The sequence below is a fragment of the Mustela erminea genome, chromosome 3 (genome assembly GCF_009829155.1).
Source record: "Mustela erminea isolate mMusErm1 chromosome 3, mMusErm1.Pri, whole genome shotgun sequence".
NCBI classification, from domain to species: Eukaryota; Metazoa; Chordata; class Mammalia; order Carnivora; family Mustelidae; genus Mustela; species Mustela erminea.
In genome coordinates this window covers 132,648,208-132,666,152 of record NC_045616.1, presented here as the reverse complement: position 1 = coordinate 132,666,152, position 17,945 = coordinate 132,648,208, and the positions used below count along the sequence as shown (strand labels likewise).

The 17,945-nt window shown below is 37.4% G+C and overlaps 1 long non-coding RNA gene and 1 pseudogene across 1 annotated transcript in view; one reads left to right on the top strand and one right to left on the bottom strand.

Moving 5' to 3' along the window:
• Positions 1-17,945, bottom strand: part of LOC116586948 — a 250,271-nt pseudogene that overhangs the window by 179,385 nt on the left and 52,941 nt on the right.
• LOC116586951 overlaps positions 7,435-17,945 on the top strand; it is a 48,725-nt gene continuing 38,214 nt past the window's right edge. The window contains exons 1-2 of the long non-coding RNA XR_004284222.1: positions 7,435-7,509; positions 9,164-9,360. This is a non-coding gene — a long non-coding RNA (uncharacterized LOC116586951). The remainder of the gene's footprint in view (positions 7,510-9,163; positions 9,361-17,945) is intronic.

Below are 17,945 nucleotides of genomic sequence, written 5' to 3'. Positions count from 1 at the left end.
TAGCATCTACTTTTACTTCAGGACAACAAAAAACCATTCAAAGAGATTCCTGAGAAATTCAATTCCAAGGATTGCTCCTCTACCAAGCGACCATACCCTCTGTAAGGACAACATATTAGGGATGACCTGGCAATTAGGAACAAACATAACAACGAATCAAAAGAAACAAACAAAAGGCCCATGATTCTTCACATTGCTTGCTTCCAGATGGTAAACAAAACAAGCAGGTCTCAGTATCAGAACACATTTTAATTAGACTAAAATATAAGAGCTGGGTGGGTGGATACCTAGCTGGCTCGATCAGTAGAGCATGTGACCCTTGATCTCGGAGTCATGAGTTCAAGCCTGACATTGGGCATAGAGCTTAGTTATAAATAAATAGATAGATAAATGACAGATGGATAGATAGATAGATAGATAAATGACAATTGGGTTATATTGTGGCACTTTCTTTTCTTTTCTTCCCTGTTTTGAGATTTTATTTATTTATTTATTTAGAGAGCACATAAGCAGAGGGAAGGGCAGAGAAAGGGGGGAAAAAGAGAATCCTAAGCACACCCTGCACTGAGCACAGAGCCTGACGCGGGGCTCAATTCCTCTGGCCTGAGATCATGACCTGAGCTGAAATCAAGAGTCAGATGCTTAACTGACTAAGCTTGAAGGCACCCCTGAGGCATTTTCAACAAATAAGTAACAGCTCTTATAATTTTACAAATAATGGATAAATAGTAATAAAACTAAAGTGGTTCCAATTATATTGCCAGATTGAATAGGATTTCAAGGTGTGCCCAGCCATCTATTTCCCAGGAATAATTCAAAGAACTGAGTTGCAAGATAAGACTTCTATGGACAATTATCTTGACTGCTATTTTTGGAATTTATATCTTTGTGTTGCAAGTTCCAGAAAGAATGTAAGCAATAGATAGGTTTTCATTCACTCTTAAAAACTTAGTTTCATTAGAGAGATCACATGAACAAATACAGTAAGAATGGACATAACATGTTCTGTCAATATTAGAGAATTTATAATGCTATAAATATCTACACAATGCCATCTGTCTAAAAATACTACACCTAGTGGAAAAGAATCTCCTTTTTCAGCTGGCTTGTATTTTATGGAGTTATTGCAACAGTCACAGTTGTTCTAGAATATATTTAGTAGTCATGGTGACCGGCAGCACTGGCTTTGATTTCAATGTAACTGTTTTTGCTCTAGGTTCTCATTTACCTGAGTCACAAGTAGCTTTGTTACCTGAATTAGTTTTATCCATTAGAGTCACATATATAGCCCAGAGTAATACTACAGTCCAGTGTCAAATACCATACTTCAGCATTCAACAAGCATGTTGTGACCGATGACTTTAAAATAATAATAATAGTAGTAGTAGTAGTAGTAGTAGTAGTAGTAGTACTAGTACTGTGATCGATGACTTTAAAATAATAATAATAATAATAGTAGTAGTAGTACTAGTAGTAACAACAACAATAATAATAATACCCTCTGAACGATAGATAGGAGATCAAAAACTTATTTCCAGAGTTACAACAGCCCATTTGAGCATATGCAGTACAGATTGCTTTCCATTCAGGAAGCACATTCTGCAAAGCAGTAAGTGAATTTGGAAAGAACAGAAAAGAAAAAAAATGTCATTTCAGAATTTGCTTATCTTCGAAACAATCAACAAATGTGAGAGCCTGCTATAGACAAGGTGCTAAAGGGCTAAGAGCATGTTCTCTGCCTTCCAGAAGCCTAGAGTATAGACTAGTTTAATTGATGGAGCTATACTCTCCACATAAATCTACATGATCTCCTATTTCATCCAGCAAACTACTGCTCCTGGGCAGCTTTTTAGAACTATGCCTGAGGATCAATTTATTCCTTCTTACTGGGCTTCTGTTCTTTTTTGAATTCTCAGCAATACTAACCTGATTAGCAGGGAGGATAGGACCAAATATTAATGAGAAATTATGATGTTTTCTTACACCAGGCAACCATGGACTCCTGGCAAAGATCAGTAGGATGAAAAGCAGAAGGACAAGAGTAAAATGTTGGTTTCCAGAAATGACATGCTCTCTGGTATCTTCGTTGAAGAAGCGAAATCTAATACTAAGCATAATAAAAACAACAGCATGCAACAGAAGAGGGGAAAACAATGGGTATGAGGTCCTGGGAAGAAAAAAGTACTTGTTGAAAGTCTTCTGTAATATGGTGACCCCATTTATAGAATTTTTTTTGCACACACTCTGGTAAATAGTCCCTATAACTAAAGTGTGTTTTTTAAAATAATTTTTTCTTACTTTGCGTGCAACAAGGTCACAAAATTTCAATCACGTTATCATACTACCATTCAAATATACATAGACATTTTAATTTCTAAATTTTTCTTTAAATAATGTCTTTACCTTTAGGCCAAGACATTGATTAGGAGCGGAAAAAAAGAGATAAAATGTCTCATTTATAATTTAATATTAATTAAATCCAATTATATATATCTCCCCCAAAATGGTGAGTAGGTGTTTGTGTAAGAAATATGTGGCTTGGGGCACCTGGGTGGCTTAGTTGGTTAATCTGACTCTTGAGTTCAAGGTCATGAGTTCAAGCCCTGCATTGGGTTTCATGCTGGGCATGGAGTCAACTTAAAAAAAAAAAAATGTGTGGCTAACATTTCCTTGTAATGTGAATCCTCAGGGATGTTCTGGCTCCAACTGGTACCTAGCATGATGTCCCCTGTTAACAGGAGTTTATATGAGAATATCACAATATGTCTGGGTTGTAAGCAAAGCCTGGGTGATTTAGAGCATTGTCTGCTATGCTTCATGTCTAATATTTTAGGGGGGTGTTGAATGGTTATAAGCAGAACACAAAATTGGCATTTTAGAAAGATCATTCTAGAACTATATGAAAACTTAATTGAACATGATTTAGAAGGTTTACAATAATCTAGTTGAGAAATAATAAAATCAACATAATAAATATAGCAGCAAAGAGATAGAATGAAATGGATTTGAAAATTATTAATGTGGCAGGATGAAGGTCTTGGCATCTAATGGATTGTATACTATTAGAAAGAAGGAGAAAAAAGATGAGACATTTCTGGCCTAAGGGGGGAAATACAGGAAGATGAGCAGGTTCTGGAGAAGATGATGATTATTCCCACTTTGTTTTTAATTTTTAATATGACCAGCACATGATTAAAACTAGCCTCAAAAAGAATTTGATAGGGGGGATAGGAAGATAGGGAGGAGAGGAAGAGAGAGGACAGACTGAAGGGGAGTCAGAAGAGGGCAATGTGTTTCACAGGATCCTTGAATCCTCAATTTCCTACTCTCACTTATTATGCATACCACCAATCATTTCAAACTTATTCTATCAGAAGCCTACGATGCTTTTTAGTCCTCTCTATATATTTTTTAATGCTTTATTTATTCAAGAGAGAATGAGAGAGAGGAAGAGAGAGAGAACACTTACATGAGCAGGGGGAGGGGCAGAGGGAGAAGGAAACAAGCAGATTCCATGATGAGCAAGTAGCCTGGCTTTGGGCTTGATCCCAGGACCCTAAGATCACATCTTGAGCAGAAACCAAGAGTCAGATGTTGAACCGAGTTACCCAGGCGCCCCTGAGATCCTGATGGAAATTAGTATGAGGTTCCTCAGAATATTAAAAACAGAACTGTCATATGATCTAGTCCTCTATATTTTAAGTGAGTCTTATATTCAACCCATTGGTATTAGAGGGGAATAAGTCTTACTCTGTACCCAAAGAAAGAACATAACAGCAATGTATCTTGAAGATATCACTCGATGTCCACCCCAAGCCTCCATAAGTTTATCTTTAAGAGTTTGACCTTCACCAAGGGCCAATGTAAAAAACTACTGACTGTGTAATCCATATGGATTTTTAATTTTAAGTATGCTATTTAATGCATAATTTTGTGTTTTAATATACTTAACAGACTTGGTGTCCTGCTTATATGCTGAGATTCATAATTTTGAGATTCAATGCTGTCTGTATAAAAACCTCATGATACATTCACCTGAGATCAACACAACAGGAAAAAGCTGTTTCTTTTAATAAGCTAATGTATTGTATATCCTATTGTCAAGCAATGAGAACTACATCATCATCTAGCTTCTGTCTTGCCCAGGCTACCCAAATTAAAGTTTAGGTTTAACTCTTATTGCTATTCTTTAATTATTATCACTATTACTAATCTTAGTCTGAAATTTGTTTTATTTTTGTCTTTCTTCTTCATGCCCCTGTTCTTCAAGTTTATGTAACTTAAATTTTGACTTTTATTCTATGTTACTGGTCTCATCCATCTATATCATGTTCTATTAGTTAGCCAACTTATACCCTTTCAAAAACAAAACTGTTCTACTGGGGATACTAGAATTGTGTCTACTACTGAGGCCTTCCTCGAGTTCCCATGCTACATAAATATTTTGGTGGGATCCTTTTTGTCCCTCCTCAAAAGCAACATCAAATCTCCAGTTGCTGGGAAATGGTGCATTTTCCTATTATTGGAATCAATGACTCAAGGCATATGTCTTTAATGGAGGTTTTGGCAAGCATGATAATATTACAGTTATTATTAGATGGACAGAAGTAAACTGAACAGTTTGTTTTCCGTGCCGTAAATACAAATCTATGGTTTAAATCAAACACTGGAGTTTATAACGTGGTAGAAATATTTACATGGAAAAAAGCACTAATCGAAGTGCAACATTAAGAAAAATTCTAGGAGCCAAAGTATTTCACAGATCACAAGAAAAGTAAGAACAAAGAAAACTCAAAGAAAGCATATAAGCCCATTGTGAAATGTGCTCCACCCTCAAAGAGTTTTCTGGTTGCAAGGAAAAGACGGCTCACTTTAGTTACCCCAAGTAATAAAGCAGTGCTGGGGATGGTGAGGTATACTATGTAAATACAAATACACAGTAATCTAGGAAAAGTCAAGTAACTAGAGTAGGATCCATAGTAGAGCCAGGCTACGAAATCTTCACCTACAGCCTAGACACGGAGTCTATAAATACAGCCAAACATATTATTGGTATTGCATCACAATGCATTACGAAATAATACTCTTTTCCGACTTTATGGATACCCTGCCCTGCTACGTTACGAATATCTCTGCTTGCCTTTTTCTATCCTATCACCAATTTTCTTAATTTTTTTTCTTTTCACCTTCTTCTTATGTTTATCCTTAATCATTCTTGCTTTCTTCTAACTCCAGCCAGACCCTGCCTTTTTACTTCAATCACATAGCTTAATTATCTCTATATGTTCTTGGATATGCCTCCCATTTCTCTCTGTATTTCCTAATTTGGCCCAAACAAAAAAAGTCTCTTTGGCTTATACATCTTTTTGCACCAGGCCAAATATAGGTCATGGGCCAGTCTCTGGATTTTGGTAGGGAAGACTATGAAGTCACATAGAACTCCTAGACCTGCTATATAAACTATGAGTAAAGAAGTTTCACTTAGGAAGGACCAAGGACATGGCACCAAGACTGATGTATTGAATATGCAACCCTATAACACATTCATGAGATGAGAAAATGACAGAGTTTTATCATCTTGTTCCTTCTAACAAAAATTTTTTTTAATCATCTTTTAGGCAGATTTCCCTGATATTCAACACGGATTTCCAGAAAGAACACATACAACCCAATCAAAATAATCAATAAATCAAGGTACATGTCTCTAATGAGAACAAACTGCTGCCTTAAAAAAAAAAAAAAGTGTCATATACATTCCAAAATTAAATGCAAGTGAATTTTTCTGATTACTGGGTATTGTTCTTTATCCGCATCACCCTCCTTTTAAATGCCATAATCTCTCGCTGTAACTGACGACCTTTATAGGCATTACTACTCAACTCCTAATGCATCCATTACAACTAATTCCAACTGCATATCTTACATCTTGAAGGTTTCCAGTACTGTTGGAACAAACATTCTTGTTTCAAAATACTAAAAGGTCGAAAGCTGAATGTACTTCATAAATGTGGATTAACAGAATGTATACAACTAGACTTAAAGCTCATTCAAAGCCAGGACTGTCTCTCTTGTTCATTTCTCTTCCTCAGATACTAGTATGATGGCTGACATATAGAATGTGCTCAATATATTCTTCAAAATAAATAATCAACCAATCAATAAACCAATGAGCACTGCACCTATTTTCCCATAACTTCTACACAATGGAAAGAATGAAGATTAGAAACTAGTAAGGAGGGACGCCTGGGTGACTCAGCTGGTTAAGCGTCTACCTTCAGCTCAGGTCATGATCCCGGGGTCCTGGAATCAAGTCCCACATTGGGCTCCCTGATCAGTGGGGAGTCTGCTTCTCCCTTGACCTGCTGCCCCATGCTTGTGTGCTCTCTCTCTCACTCTCTCTCTCTCTGATAAACAAATAAATACATAAATCTTTTTTAAAAAAATTTTATAAACATATAATGTATTATTAGTCTCAGGGGTACAGGTATGTGAATTGCCAGTTTTACACACTTCACAGCCCTCACCATAGCACATACCTTCCCCAATGTCCATAACCCAACCTAAATACATAAATCTTTTAAAAAGAAAGAAAGAAAGGAAAGAACGAACAAACGAATGAAACGAAACTAGTAAGGACTGTTTTTGAATAGTAGTAAAAAGTGTTTCCCGATTCCATAGAATCCCTGCATAGACAAACTAGAAAAGAAATAGGTTTAGATGCAGGTCTTCTAATGAAAAATAAGTTCCTAGATAAAAGCAAAACAAAATACTGCAGAGACTCTAATAGGAAAGTGTTTATTTGTTCTTAACCTAGGTAGATTTCATATATATATATGAATATATATATATATATACATATATATATATATATATATTTCTAAATGTAGCTTCTAGCCAGAGCTTGATGTTTACTGTTTTGTGTTCTCAAATAAAGAGTATCTGGTGATAGGATTTCTTGCATTTTTCTTAGGAGGGAAGATTCTGAAAAATAACCTTGAAACCCCTCATATCCTAGCACTGGACCAGTCCTCCAACAGGAGTTACCTTCCCATTGTCTACCTTGGAGCTGAGTTTGTGAGAAATAGTCCTTGCTCCAATTACCCCTCTCATCTCACTTGGCAACACAGTAATCAGATTTCTAAGCTCATCTTCACTCTCTTAAATAGGAAGAACGAAAGACAGAAAATCCACAGAATGTTATGTGTGACTCATTTTCAACTCTGTGCGAATAATTTGGCACAAAGGCATAATTTTGCTATTAATGAGGAATATTTATGTGTGTTTTCTCCTCATTCAGTTGAGCACCCAAATAAGAGACCAATTGCTCTGAACAATGCTACTGTCTTCCTCCAGTGCTTGTTATGTTATGTGAAATCACAGAAAGGCTCTGATTCACCAACTGAATCACACGCATAATGGCCAAAGTTCTAGAAGCTTGTGCCCTGAGGCCCAAGAGCTGGATTCTTTCTGCTTCTGCTGTATGTGACAACTCTGATGCCAGCTCCAATGGTAAGGTTTGCAGGAACTCTGGTCTCTTTATTTAAATTAAAATAAACTTTGCCATTTTGCTCTTTGACAAATAACAATCCCTTAGCTAAATAAAGTTTTCTTTCTCTTTTAGCTACGAGCCATGATTTCTTGTAAGGGGTAAGATCAAAGGGTATCAGGACATGTGTATTAATGGTATCTTCTCTGGCTTGAAGAACAGGGTGCATTGTTTCCACCCAGTTTCATGTATCACTTTTAAATAGTGCTGCCCTGAGCCACTAAAGGCCAGCGTAGGAAGACTAGAGAGTAGTGTACAAAGCCACAGTACCCTCAGCCCTCCTACCAGACATCTGACCCATCTCTCGTCCTTCAACCAGGGAAGCCGGGCTTTATTTGTTTTATATGGAGAGTTTCTACATGATGTTTCATTTGAAAAAATTAATTCAAAGGCTTAGAAAAGATGAAAAACCAGTGTTGTGGGGGAATGAGCACTGAACTAGAAATTAGAGTATCTTCACCATAATCCTGCTTCTGGTCCTAATTAGCCTAGATTTTGAGAACTCACTTTACCTTATTAGAGCCTGACTCCTCTGCATGGAATTGAGGCAACAGATGGTAGAATATAAGCCAGGCCCTATGAAGGTGAGAAAGTTCCTCAAAGGTCAGGATTGACCTCAAAAAGGAAAGCTGAGGACTCCCATTTCCCAGCTTCACCTCAAACACCTCAAACAGTGCAACTCTGCTATTTGCAAATGACAGTACAGACAAAAGGTTGATATCCAGGATCTACAATGAACTCCTCAAACTCAACACACACGAAACAGGCAAACATATCAAAAAATGGGAAGAAGATGTGAATTTGCATTTATGTGCAGGTTTCTGAGTACCTAGAAAAAGAATGGTGTTATAAATATATATGTGTTATTATTGCATTATTGCATTATATGTTATTAACATCAACAAATAGCATAATATATGAATAAAAAGTCATTGTAAAGTGTTTTGCTTCTTAATCAATGGAACATAAGAAATAGGGATTACAGAACAACAGAATGTCAGAATGGAGAGTGTATTGATATAGAATTGAATGCTTTTCAAATTTTTATTTATTTATTATTATTTTTTTGCTTTTCAAATTTTGAAAGCTCAAATCATATATAGAAACTCTATCTCATATATATGCATGTATGGAATCATTTTCTACATTTTGTTCCATAGAATACTCTTGTGGGCTATAGTAATAAGCATGGCATGAAAAAAATGTCATGTTGAAATGAGTTTGGGAGACTATGCATACTTAATCTCGTATAAGTAACACACAATGCACACACACATTTCAGGCTCCAAAAGGAACTTCAGGGAAAATATCTGTTTGATCTGGATTAATACAGAATTTATCAAACTTGTTTCAGTGGACACTCTTTTTAATCAATATACTTATTGAATTTACTAGAACCATGGTTCCGAAGCAAACTCAGAAACAATAATATAGTGATTTTCCAATGTTATGGACTGATTGTGTTCCTCCAAAAGTCATATGCGGACATCCTAACTAACCTCTTCGGGACGAAATTAGATTTGGATGAGGTCATGAAGGTGGTGCTTTCATTATGGGATTAGTGGCCTTTTAAGAAGAGGAAGAGACACTAGAGCTCTTTTTGTCCCTCCGCACTAGCACAAAGACAAGACCATGTGAGCTCACAGAGAAATGGTGGCCATCTGCTAGCCTAAAAGAGGACTCTCACCAAGAACTGAATCTGCTGGCACCCTGACCTTGGTATTTCCATCTCTTGGAATTGTGAAAAATACATGTCTGTTGTTGAAGGCCCCTAGTGTTTTGCTACAGCAACCCGAGAAGACTAAGATATCCAGGTAAGAAAATTAGGGTTTGACTGGTTGCACAACTTACTGACACAACTAGCATTCTAAATTTTTACCTAAAAATCTATTTGAAAACTCCAGTCAAGATGGTGAATTAACTTCTTACCTTGGCATATCTCTTTTCCTCCAAAAGAATAACTGAAGAATGTAAAATGAGGAAATCCAAAATATATAACCAGGCTTCAAAACAAAATAAACATTGTTATGGACTAGAATTGGAACAGAAACCCAAAGCAGCAAATATGGTTAAAGCCCAGAGTCTCCAGGATTTATAGTCTAGAAATAGGCATGAGCAGTTGAAATGATAATGATGGAGGTCTTAAAATCCACAGCAGACAAGGGACAGGATCCAGACTCACTGTTTATAACCAGGTGCTGGCAAAGAAGTACTTCCTACTGTCCATTCTCCCCTCCTCATTGATTATAGAAAGAGGTTGATAAAACTGCTTTCTTACAGTGGTGCCTGGATGGCTCAGTGGGTTAAAGCCTCTGCCTTCAGCTCAGGTGGTGATCCTAGGGTCCTGGGATTGAGCCCCGAATCAGGCTCTCTGCTCAGCAGGGAGCCTGCTTACCCCCCTCTCTCTGCCTGCCTGTCTGCCTACTTGTGATCTCTGTCTGTCAAATAAATAAATAAAATCTTGTAAAAAGAAAACTGCTTTCATATAGAGCCCAAGGCTTTATAAACTGTGGACTCAGCAAATCTGGTTGACAAGGCATGACCCCATGCTCAGGACCTGGCTTTTAGACTGGATCTGCACTCACTACACCAAATCTCACAACAAAGAAGGAGCCCCAATCCATTAAAACCTGATTCTAGACTGGAGGCCCCAAGACCAGGATGGAGACAACAGAAAAAATGTCCAAGGGAACTTGGTGCATTGCTGATGGTTATGGTTATTATGCTGATGATGTGACTGACCCTCCTGGAACAAAGAGACTAGCAGAGCAGACTAAGTAGGGAGTTATCGGTAGTTGAATGGCTGGTTAAATCACAGTGCTCAGCCTTTTTTAAGTGTTTCCTGTATGTCAGGGATAGTTTATTGATTTGATCATCAAGTCAATACTGAGTGCCTACAATGTGTCAGACACTGTTCCTGGCACTGGAGATACAGCACTAAAATAAGAGAGATAAACACCCCAGTTCTCAAGGAGTTTACAGCCTAGTGGGGGAAGACACAAGTAAATGTATAATGCATTTTGAATGTGAGCTAGTGCTGAGTGCGGAGGGGAGGAATGCAGCGGGGAAGGAGGACAGGCAGGGCAGGAGTGGGAAGGCAAGTTTAAACAGGGTGGCCAGGGAAGATCCTCCAGAGGAAGATGATGTGTGAGCAAAGAACTAGAGAATGTGATTTAACCACTGTTGAATGACAGTAACTCCCTACTCAGTCTGCTCTACTAGACTCTATTCCAGGAGGGTCAGTCACATCATCAGCATAATAACCATACCCATCTATGATGCACAAGTACCCTTGGACACTTGTCATTTCTTATATTTAACATCGGTTCAAAAATGGGGACATTACTTTCCTCTATAATCCCCTTCTTTCCTCCATGATGCCTAACTCTTTCAGTATAATCACCTCTCATAGTAAACACTGTCGTCCATTCCTCTTTGCTAAGCTTGATTTATCTGGATTCTCTCTCTTCTAAAAATGACTCTATGCATCCCCAGCTCCAAACGGAAATGTTAATTAATCTAAGACTATGAGAAGGCTAAGGTGACATCACCAAAAATGGCAGAGTAGGGAACATCAGAGTTCTGCCTCTTCACAAAAGCAATTAATAAACTTCAAAAACTATCAGAATCTAAGCCGGTCATGCAATCCATTTGCCTTCTCAGTGATTGGCTTAGGAAGACATTAAATACAATCCCAGCCAATAAGACAGGAAGATAGTCAGCTGGGGCACTTTTTGAAATAGTCTCTTCATTATTGTGGAGAAAGGAGAAATAGACTCTTATTCCTCCATACATGCTCGTATTTAAATGAGATGTTTGAAATATTACCATCATCTCTGAATCAACCAGAAGATAACACTAACAAAAGAAAAAGAATACAATTAATAGAATCTCAAAGAAACAAAATTAGAGGCCTTGTATAACAAGCCTAATGCCCACCTTACCCATGGAAGTTGCATGAAACTTTTTTAAAAGTTCTATACAGTATAAGCAAGGCTGAATTAGTTTCCCACTACTTTAACTGCTGAGCTCCTGCTCAGCAAGGAGCTGAGCAGTTGAAAGGAGGAACAGGAGAACTCATGTCCAATTTCAGGTCTTTGAGGTCAAAGATCAAGCTCTAGTTTGGTCACAGAGGGCTACCTATAAAGGAGTAATATTAGGGCACAAAGAAGTAACAAAGTGACCAAGCTTACCATGTTAATTGACAGGCAAGTTAAGATATAAGCCAAATTCCTCAACTTCTATTATTGGACATTATCCACACCCAGATTAAACCTAGCAATATTCATACTTCCAGGTGCATTGTATAGTCAGTCTAAGAGGGGAAAAGGGCTAAGACTAGATGTATTTAAATTATACCTAGGAGATGCATACTTGAAATTTCATCCACCAGCAATTATCCTTTGTACTCAGAGAAGAAGCTATCATTTGAAAATATAGTTCCATAGAGCCATTGACCTCTTTGTTGGATCTCTGTCAGGTTAACAATCAAGGTACAATACCCATTCACTTTGTCAAGAACAATATTTTAAAAACCCAAGCCTGCTTCACATCTTTCATCTTATTTGGTAAGTGATTTCCTTTGACCTCATTACAGAAAAATAACTGTCCACCGGCATGCAAGCATGGTTTTCGTAAACTGCTTCTTTTCTGACCTCTGAAGTCATTCTTGAGAGGATATTTATGTTTGTCTCAGAGTTTTCCAGGATTATAAGTCTCTTTTAAGTGAAAAAAATATATATTGTTTCCAATTATTGGAGGTAGAGAATTCCTTAGTTTAGAAGTAGTGTAATATTGTAGCTAAGAACACACATTCAGGTACTAGATTAACTGAAGTGAAATCCTAGCCTTACCATTTCCAAGCTGGGTGACCTTTGACAATTACTTAACTTCTTTGCACCTTAGTTTACTTATCTTCAAAACTTAAATCCTTTCTAATAGTATCTACTTATGGTGTACAGACTAGATTATACCAAATTTTTCTATTATATATAATAAGTACTACCTATCCATTGTGTGGGTTAAATGAGTTAATATATGCAAGGTTTCTAGAATCCAATCTAGCACATCATAGTCACTATAGAAGTATTATCAATTGCTATTATTAATTCTTTAATGATAGATACAACCACCAAAGCAAACTGAGCATTTGCTATATATTTCCAGTACAGAGTTGAACATCTCAAGTGTGATCATACACATAGTAGAAACAGTTCTTGTCCTCATATGTTTCAGTCGGGGAATACAAACAACAAACAGGCAATTCCAACCCAAAGTTGTAACTGCTGGGACAGAGGTAGCACAGGGTGCCATGCTAACTGTGGGCAAGATAAAGGGAGAGAGCAAACTAGCAATACCTAATTTGAAAAACAACAAAAAAAAAACTTTCTGGAAGAGAGAAGCACCTCAGTTGGGATAAGAAGTAAGGGTAGAAGTCAGTTTAGCTAAGCAAACAACTGGGCATAAAAGTGCTACAAGCATAGAAATAGGTCTTACTGCTCCTCTAGCCTTGTAATAATGAAAAACAGCTTCCATCCTGGCCCCACCCTCATCAGTGAACACAGTGAAAGTGTCTTACATGTCTTTGATTGACCAGGTGGAGGTGGGAGATGTGGTCTGTTCCTTTCCCTCTGTCATGTGAACACATACCCTAATAAGTCTCCTTCAACTACTCTAAGTTCATGGTGGCTGATTCCAACTATAGTGAGTTTGGGATAGGGGTGAAGCCAAAAACAATTTTTCACCTTTGGTCTATCTTATTCCTCCCAAAGCACCATATGCAAGCATGGAGAGCCACTTCTCAGCTCTCTAGGGATCCCCACATGGATGTCATCTAGGTTAGTGGAGAATCGTCTATACAGCCCCTGCTTTCGTCCTGCTGTTCTCTTCCACCAATACCCCACTTCTTCCAGTGTCTTCTCCCAGTCCCAAATCCCCCTACCCCCCTTCTTCAAACAGAGCTGTGGTCATTTACCAAGTGGTAAGCATGCTCCAAGTTTTCCCATTTCTTAGGAATTTTCCTAGCTTCCTGTGCTAGTTATGTGAAAATTTTCACATAACTATTCTCCTACAACTATTCTTTCCCCCATTATGGTGTGGGATAGAGGGAGGAGGAGTTTCTCATCCTAAGAATAGATAAGCGCAGACATGATTTTACTGTCATGGTGTGCGAAGTTTTCTAATATTCTTTTATTTGGTTGCCTGAAAACCAAAACAAATAATAACAGCAGCAACGATTATAATATTAACCAAGGTGATATCTCATTGTGGTTTTGATTTGTATTTCCCTGATGCCGAGTGATATGGAGCACTTTTTCATGTGTCCGTCAGAAAGGATGAATACCCAACTTTTGTAGCAACATGGACGGGACTGGAAGAGATTATGCTGAGTGAAATAAGTCAAGCAGAGAGAGTCAATTATCATATGGTTTCACTTATTTGTGGAGCATAACAAATAGCATGGAGGACATGGGGACTTAGAGTGGAGAAGGGAGTTGGGGGAAATTGGAAGGGGAGGTGAACCAGGAGAGACTATGGACTCTGAAAAACAATCTGAGGGTTTTGAAGGGACGGGGGGTGGGAGGTTGGGGTACCAGGTGGTGGGTATTATAGAGGGCACGGATTGCATGGAGCACGGGGTGTGGTGCAAAAATAATGAATACTGTTATGCTGGAAATAAAAAAAATAAAAATAAAAAAAAAAATAAATAATATTAACCAAGGACATCTTACCCTGAGGAAGTTGATTTGCCCCTGAGAGCTCTCTTCAGTTCTGTGCATCCTTCTCCTTCTGCTCCCAACTCTAAAATCATACATTTTAAGTCTTACTTTGTAAAGAGAATAATGTGACTTACTTTGTAAGTGTTACCCCGTATTGATTTAAACTTAAGAGGGTTTTCCTAGTTCTGGATATTCACCGCACTCCCTAGCCCCCATTCCCAAAGTTCAACAAAAATGAGATAGGAAAGGTTTGGTAAATAAAAAAGTATTTATACAAAACTCTAATATTAGTAATTTTTAATAGTAGAATTACAGGCAATTTAGCTTTTATTAACTTTTTATTTCTTTATTATTTTTCATCATTTTCACTATTTTCTTTGTGTTTAACTTGACACCATCATTATAGAATTTTGATAATATAAGGAGAAGCACTCTTCTTTTAAATGAGTCATCATTGACTTCATATGACACTAAGGAAAAAAATATGAGAACTTCTAATTGGGGGCGCCTGGGTGGCTCAGTGGGTTAAGCCGCTGCCTTCGGCTCAGGTCATGATCTCAGGGTCCTGGGATCGAGTCCTGCATCGGGCTCTCTGCTCAGCAGGGAGCCTGCTTCCTCCTCTCTCTCTCTCTGCCTGTCCCTCTGCCTACTTGTGATCGCTCTCTGTCAAATAAATAAATAAAATATTTTTAAAAATTAAAAAAAAAGAACTTCTAATTGAACATAGTGCACATACACAGTGTCTTCAGCAGCTCTGATCATTTAAGTTTCTAAAACTATTTAAAAAAATAAATTCATAAATACATTCAAATCAAGAAAAAGGAAGGGTGCCTGGGTAGCTCAGTCAGTTAGCATCTACCTTCAGTTCAGGTCATGATCTCAGGGTCCTGGGATCTAGCCCCATATATCAGGTTCCCTGTTGAGGGTGGTCTCTTTCTTCCTTTCCTTTTGTCCCTACCCCCTGTTCCTGCTATCTCTCTCTCTCTTTTCTCTCACTCAGGCACTCTTTTTCTCTTAAATAATTAAAAGAAAGAAAGAAAGAAAGAAAGAAAGAAAGAAAAGAAAGAAAGTAAGAAAAGAAAGAAAGCAAGGGAAAAAGGAACCTCAGTAAACCAGAGACCATGAGGAATCTCTGGAGAGGGATAAGCAAAATAAGCCATTAAGTTTAAAGAGTAAAGCTAATGAGAAAAATAATAACTATCACAGAGAAATGGTGTTGACACTGTAATTAAAGCCTTTCAATAAAATAAACAACAGAAAAGACACAGCAGAAGTTGAACTGGCGAGCTGAAAGGCTGAGCTGATGAACTTACAGAACATATCATAAAGGGATTAAGAATTAAAAAGTATGAAAGAAAAGTCAAGAAACATTAAAGATAAATTCAGTACTTCTAACACCTGCCTCCTAGAAATACCAAGAAAAAAGAGACTACAATTTTCTTAGATAAAATTCAAAGAGAAAAAATGTGGCTCTGGTTATTACTAAACTATATTTTTTTAATATGAGAATGTTTTTAGAATCCTTATTTCATTCATAATTCCCTCATCTAGTACTTCCTCAGACCCAAGAATGTGCTAAGCACTGTGTGAGACAATGGGAATCTAATAAAAGTAATCAATCTTCTCCCCCAGAAAATGCATATATGCACAGATCAGAATTTTCCACATTATTTTAGAGGTTAAGAGTTCATTGATAATCTTCTGTATTTTTATTACAGTTTACCTGTTTTGTCTGGAATGACTTTGCAAACACAAGACTATTTATTCCCTATTGAACTGCTGGATTTCTTGACAGGTTATCTTAGCAACTGATTGTCCGAAGGCATGAAATCATACAGAGACTCAGTCTATAATAAGACTGCAATTGGTGAACTCACAGTCTGGGGACTATTCCACAATAGTTATGGAATCTTTCATGAGGTAAAGTGGAGTGATTTTGAAATTCCAAAGGAGGTAAATTGAGATAAATTGAAGCCCTTGAAGAATTAGTACATTGAGTAATAAAAACCACAAGTTTCCTACTAAGTGTTAACAGACAGACTCACGAGTAATCTCAGCCACAAAATCAGCAAACATTAAAGAAGATAGTCTTCCGTCTTCCTACAGGATTTTGCATGAAGGGAAATTTATTGCCAAAGAGGGAAATTAAAAACAAAGAGCTTGTCTGAGATAATCGTATGGAAATAAAGAGTTGGCTACTGAATCAATTTTCAGAAAATTAAATACACTTAAGAATATCACAAATTAGGGCGCCTGGGTGGCTCAGTGGGTTAAGCCGCTGCCTTCGGCTCAGGTCATGATCTCAGGGTCCTGGGATCGAGTCCCGCATCGGGCTCCCTGCTCAGCAGAGAGCCTGCTTCCCTCTCTCTCTCTCTGCCTGCCTCTCTGCCTACTTGTGATCTCTCTCTGTCAAATAAATAAATAAAATCTTTAAAAATAAATAAAAATAAATAAAAATTTAAAAAAAAGAATATCACAAATTAATCTGGAGACATTTATTGAGCTTTAAGTTAGATACTGATTGACAAAGAAAGGAGCTAAAGAAAAATAGGAAAGCACCTGAAAACAGAGAAAATAGAAAGGCCTTTGCTCTTGATAGGAACTGAAGAAGGAAGAAGAGCTTTATAAATAACTGGAAAATCAGCCGAAGGAGGACAAAGAGAGGAGTCACTGAAAAGATTGGATTTGCAACTGACAGAAGGAAATAACAAGTTACACAATGGAACATAAATATATGATACAAAAAAAGAAAAAACAGACTCCACTTACATAAAATGTGAATGTATATGTGAAGAGGTACAATAGCGAGGGTGAAGTGGATGTCTGGCTACATACCTGTGTCCTGACTTCTATACCCCTTGGTCCTAAACATTAAACTGTAAGGTGCATTTTCACAATATTTCCTAATTGAATATGACATACCAGGTGAAAGGCATGGTGTTTTATTATCAGATCCAGAATTGGTCGTGCAAGCAAAGGTTACAATCTCTTAAATGGCTTAGATATTAGGACAAGTGCTCTGAAGCAATACGAAGTGTGTAGTGACATTAGGGTTCCATCAGATCTATAGTCATGATTATCAACTCATACCTTGTGACCTCTGGAAATTATTTTTTTTATTATTCATCGTTTAGCTTTCTCTTTTTTCAGCACTCCCTGAGTGATTGCAGCTCTTCTAAGCTGTTGATAAATTGCTACAACTTGTCATGTGTGGTCTGACCAGAATTACTGCAAAGAGATGATAAACGAAATTAAATCTGTTTGTGAAGAGAGTTGACTCACAAAGCTGTCTGCCAAAGGTCATGGTATGTTATGTGCTTAAGATAGCACACTGAGGTCTTCAGAGCCAGAATGCCTGCTGGGGTTTCAACAGGGCTTCTTTTGCAGACACTGACCAACCACACCTTTGTGCATATTCCTTCCATGGCTTCTTTGTTCTATACATTTAATAGAAATGTATCCTCTCTTGCATGGCCACCAAATTGTGCAGTCGGCAAAGGAAGTGGGTGATTTTAGTGAGACATAAGAAATAGCATCAGCTATAAAATAGCTGTCATGTGGTGAAAGTCTAATCTTTCTTTTAAATCTGATAGTCATCTGTATTTTGCTCTGAAATAAATGCTAATTGCTTAAAGTCGCATTTTTAAAGACAACAAAGTGAATCTGATTTATTAGGAACA